The following is a 6,000-nucleotide window of genomic DNA, read 5'->3' on the forward strand; positions in this document are numbered from 1 at the left end:
GAGTACTAGTAGTTACGGAGGGAGTACTAGTAGTTACTAGTACTACTCGCTAGTTGCTTAGCCTTCGGAATAGGCCTACGGATGACGCTTGGTAGGGGGCTGTTTTCGTAACTTCAGGTTCACCCTACCCAGCCAACCCCACCCCAGCACCCGGAGTAGTACACCTGAATACTCCCCATTTTCTGTACCCACCGCAAAATAGACTTCTCCACGGCACCGCAGCCTTCGTGCTCCTCCCCTTCTACATCGGCGGACTCGTCCACCGTAGCGCATCTGCCTCATTGACGACCTCATACGCCGCACTAGAGCCGGTCCACCGTCGTCGTCGTCGTACACAGAGCCTCTTCCCCGGCACCGTCTTCCACGGTCTCGGATCTGCTTCCCGGAAGCCGAAGGCAAGCGCAGAAGCACCACCGTCGTGGACAATGAACTGACTCCCGTTGCCGACCATGATGCACAGAGGCCGCCGCGACCATCGTTCTCCTCCTAGATTGGTAATGTGTGTATTGAATCACTTAGCAGTACATGTGCAGTTCCAATTTTGTTCATACCGACCCTTCAAATTTCCTGGTTGCTATTGTTCCTGTAAAAGTAATTGGTTATAGCCTCCATTGTCCAACAGAATAACAGCTTGTAATTCTGCGTCGCTCTTGTATCACGCTGTACTTGGGTAGGTTCTTCATCTGCAACCAGTAGTGTGGCAAATGATGAAAAGTTTTTTAGAACTAGCAAGATGCTCATGCGTTGCACGCATCAAGATGCATTTGTATGAGTAGTTTATCTTATGGGAGAAATGGATGAATGAGGGAAAGCCTTATTTGCAAATCTGGAGAGGGGTGTGGGTATCTTTCTGCAAAATTGTCATAGTTTCCTTCCTATCCGTTAGATATAAATCGAACGGCCTATATTGCAGGATGGCAGGCACACCATCATCACCAACTCTGTTTTTTAAAAGAAAAAAAGAGTAGAGAGTAGAGAAGTAGATAAATATTTAATATAAAATAAATATAACAGTAGAGAAGAGAGTAGAGATAGCAGGGACGTCGGGAAAGGATCGCGCGTGCATGGGAAAAATCGGTCGGGCACGCCCTAGTTTTGGCGCGCGGCGTCCGGCCCGCTTTATGAAATCCAACGCCCTCCCACCGCTCTATGCCTTGCCACCGCTCTCTCCCCGCTTTGTGCCTAGCCAGCGCTCTCTCCCAGCTCTGTGCCTTGCCACCGCTCTTTCTTGGCTCGGCGCCGCCGCGCCACCATGCCGCCGCGTCGCCGGGAAACTTGGGGATACCGCGGCGTCCGCACGCGCCCCTCCGGCGGCTTCCGCACCATCTCGGCATCGCCGAGATGGACGAGGAAGCCATGGCGCTGCGGCGCCAATGCTTCCCGTAGGACATCATCAATGAGCGTGAGTTCTATGCGCAAAGGAGGGCGGAGAGGGAGAAGTGGAGGGAGGAGTGAGCCGCCTATCGTGAGGACAAGCGTACGCGAAAAGTGGATGCTCAATTCAACATGAGGCTAGGATCAGCGTCGTCCTGGGAATCCGACGATGATCGGTATCTTCACGCCTACATTGAGATGCTGAAGGAGGACATCACCGAGGAGGAGTCGGAAACCGAGGAGTAGTTGAACTATCTATTTTTTTATCTATCTATGCTATATCTATGCTGAGAACTATCCTCTACTCTCTACTCTCTATCTCTACTTCTCGATCTCAGCACTGTAAACGCTTTTTTAAAGCGCCGCGTGTTGCGCTTCTGTTGGAGATGCTCTAACATTGCAGCCCACAAGATGTGTGAGTATTACTAGTCCGTCCCAAAATAAGTGTCTTAACCTTAGTACAACTTTGTACTAGAGTTAGTACAAAGTTGAGACACTTATTTTGGGATGGAGGGAGTAGTATATTTTTCTTGCCATGTTGAGATTTTAAAACCAGGAGTGCGAACATGCAGAGGAGCAATGAAGACCAAACACGAGATATTGGGGACATCTTCAAGGAGCGTGGCAATTTAAAGAGGAGCTGCACCGAACCTGTAAAACGAGCTTTGGTAAGTAACACCCTTTCAATTACTTTCATTTAGCGTCGTGTTCTTTGATGTGTATATGTTGTAGTTTCTGTTTCTCTTAGCCTCGTGTTCTTCGATGTGTAATAAGAAGAGTCTTAATCATCCTAATGCTTTCATTTTTAGCTTGATGTAGGAAGTGGGTGTTCTCACCTTGTAGTCTGTTTTTATATTTTTCCTTTTGAATTCACTTCTGCGAGTCCTGTTTATCTGGCTTCTACTAAATCGATCTGGGTTGCTCTGAGTATTGATCTAAAAAAGAAGTAACTTCATGTCAGGATGCAGTTCCTGCGAGGAGGGAAGTATGGTCAACCTCGAGATCATGTTTCCAAAATGAGGCTGGATTACACACAAGGTGCCAGTTCCTTAATGATGCTGGATTAGACACAAGGTGCAAATTCCCAGATGATGCTGGACTACACACAAGCCAGGTGGATTCGTCAGCTGTTCGTGTCCTCGTGGCTCTAGTAAAGGCTGAAAGAAAGCGTGTAGTAGCCCTTGAGAATGTAGCTGAGTTCCTGAAGAAGCGAAAAGAGCAATCAGATGCTCTCTTCACCCAAGCCAAATAAGAGATGGAAGAAGCCAGAAATAAGCTGGCAGAGGTAGAGCAGGCTAGGCGTCTCCTACTATCTAAAACTGTTGTCAATACAAAATTTCCTTCATAATAGCTAGGTTCAAATGTTTATCCAGTCAGCATGCCTGTTGTTATGTCCGTGCATCTACTAATGTGGCACAAAATAAATTTTTTGGGTCATGTGATAACAACAATTAGTTTCCAAACAATAACAGACGAAGCATTGGACATAGTATAGTTCACACACAAGCCCGACATTCCAAGTTCAACTTCCACATCAAACTCATGTTCACAGATATCTGCACATTCATAGATAATGTCCACAACCATGATTCACTTCAAAGCAAAAAAAATGTGAGGAGAGTTATAAATAAAGAAAAACCTCTAGTTCCTGCTACCACTGCGAGCACAACAACTCAAGACCATGTGTAATTAATTATATTTTGGTCATTTTTTGTGTTCTAAAATGCCGGCCGGCTCGCGGAAGGACGTGTTGCCGGCACATACGCGGATTCAATGGAGGCAGGCGGGGCAGTCTGAAGCCGGTTGCATGCAGCGAGGAGGCGTGTTCAGCCGGGCCTGCAGTGAGTGGGGCCCTCTTGGCCGACGGGCCGGTTCAATGCCTGCGCTATGAGAGGTCACGTCCGTGTCAGAGCAATCACTCCCTCCAGTCCTTTTTTGGTTGGGTATAACAAAATTTCATTTCCCATTCAAATTTTACAAGTAAAATTCATGGACAAACTTTGAACCAAACTACGATGGGGACTAGTAAACTGGAATGGAGGTAGTAGTTCTTTTTTATCAAAGAAGGGTTCCCCCCTTCTGATTTTCATTACTGAAAACCAACATCTAAACCATAGTATTTGCCCTAGAACTACCAGGTTCAACATCTCGCAACATAAACCCATACAACCATACGCCAAGGAGGTAGTAGTTATGAATTCCATTTCGCTCCATACCAATCATTCTAAAAACTACTTAGTACTTATAACGCGCCATTGAATATTGGAACTCTTACCCCACTAAAAAAATGATATTTTAAATGTGGCTACTCGATCTGTGGCAACTGGCGAGCCACCGCCTCCAGGTCGTTCACCTGTGGTCCCGACCATCAACTCCTATGGATCAAATTATCACGCGAGCTGACTATTCCTACAAAGTTTGTGCAATCGTGCACCTAGGGTTTTAGGGTTTATTTGTTAATGGTGCCTTTACGTAACTCTCATGTGTGCGAGACAGCGAGAGACCGACTGCGTGCGTGCGCCTCTTCTCTTCGTATATGTACTACACCGTTTGTCTGGTGTCCAAAAAATTATACAGTGGTAATAACTACTCCCTCCGTTCCATAATGTAGTGCCTATAGATTTTCTGAAAAGTCAAACCTCACAAACTTTGACCAAGTTTGTGGAGAAAAATATTTACATCTAGAGTGCGAAACATATATCACTAGATTCATCATATGATGTAGTTTCGCATTATATATTTTTGCTATTGTAGATATAAATTTTTTTCTACAAACTTGGTCAAAGTTTGCAAAGTTTGACTTCTTAAAAAATCTATATGTACTAGATTGTGGAACGATGCGTTGCCACATGATCAAAGTTGATTAATACATATTCACCGATTTGATAGAAAAAAGAGTCTAGTTTTGAAATACATATATCACTAAAAATATGTTATGTTTCACTCAAAATATATTCCTTTGGCGGTTTTGATGAGATAAGGGAGGAATGTCGTTGGTTTCAAGACTCGAGAAGTGGTATATGTCTAATTTCTACTCTTACTAGGAAGATGCCCGTGGGTTGCACGGAACATCAAGATCTTGTGGGAGAAAAGGATGAACGAGGGAAGGCCTTATCTGCAAATGTGGAGAGGAGTGCGGGTAAATTGCCATTGTTTCCTTCCTATCCATTAGATATAGATCGGACGGCCTATATTGCAGGATGGCAGGCACACCATCATCACCAACTATGCTTTTTATAAGAGTAGAGATAAAAAACAGAGTTGGTGATGATGGTGTGCCTGCTATCCTGCAATATAGGCCGTCCGATTTATATCTGGCGGATAGGAAGGAAACTATGGCAATTTTGCAATAAGATACCCCCACACCCCTCTCCACATTTGCAAATAAGGCCTTCCCACGTTCATCCTTTTCTCCCACAAGATAAACTACTCATACAAATGCATCTTGATGTTTCGTGCAACGCATGGGCATCTTGCTAGTTGTTGCAAAAAGCCCATGTGTGTGTGAGAGAGAGAGGGAGAGAGGAGGAGGATGGAGTGCATGTGTGACAAAGACACAAAGAGTGTGTGTGCGAGAGGTATCAGCTTAAAATGTGGCGATAGTGTGTGTGTGCACGATCGAGAGTGCGTGTCTCAAGAAGGGAAGAAAAATCTACATAGATACAAGGAGCGCGAGAGAGACATGTATGCGATAGTGGAAGCACGAGTGTGCGGGTGTATAAACCTATCTAGAGGCTAGTCGATAAATGTTTGTGAGAGAATTACGAGTCGGGGGTGCGAAAGCGAGAGTTTTGTGTGTGTGAGAGAGAGACGGTAGTCGGGAAGGGGAGTGGAAGCAGGAGTTGTGTGTGTGTGAGAGAGAGAGATGGGGGGGGAGTTTGACTCATCGGTAAACAAATGAATAATGTCAGTTTTATAACTGGGACGGAGACGGAAAGGAGACCGCAACAAATGTTGTGTCTGCAGGAGAGAGTAATTTTAGTGGTATGAGTCATATCTAGAGACATATAGGGTGTGTGAGAGAACCCCATAGAGAGAAAGACAAAGTGAAAGACGAGTGAGACTGTGTGTGTGGCGGTGAAAAAGAAGCTTAGGTACCTAGTGATACCTGAGAACGGTAGAGACGTGAGAGATAATGAAAACCGTGTAATGTATAACGATAGGGAGGGTGTGACACTTCTCAAGGGAGACGTCGAGAGACCATGTTTTCGAAGATAGGAGAAATATGAAGTGAGCGTGCGGGTGAGCTGGAGAAAAGAGAGTGATAGCTACATGAAGGAGCATGCATGCGAGAGAGATGGGCGTGAAAGGTGTCAACATAAAAGGGATTCAAATATTTGAATTCGAGATGATGATACATGTAATTCATACTCGAACCAAAATTGATCTATCAAGCATGCATACTCATATGAATTCACGCGCATCTATGTTATTTAATATGTAGATATTACTGATCCATACATTTTAGTAGAACATAATTTGGTTTAAATTTTTCGAATTCAACCAGATGATTTTGAGATCATTGTATTTGTAAATCATATTATACATATAAAGGAGCAAAATTCTTTGTTATGCCTTTGAAAGTATATATAAAAATGATGTATATAGAATTTTATTCCAATCGAA

This window comes from Aegilops tauschii, chromosome 1 (assembly GCF_002575655.3).
Source record: "Aegilops tauschii subsp. strangulata cultivar AL8/78 chromosome 1, Aet v6.0, whole genome shotgun sequence".
Classification (NCBI taxonomy): Eukaryota; Viridiplantae; Streptophyta; class Magnoliopsida; order Poales; family Poaceae; genus Aegilops; species Aegilops tauschii.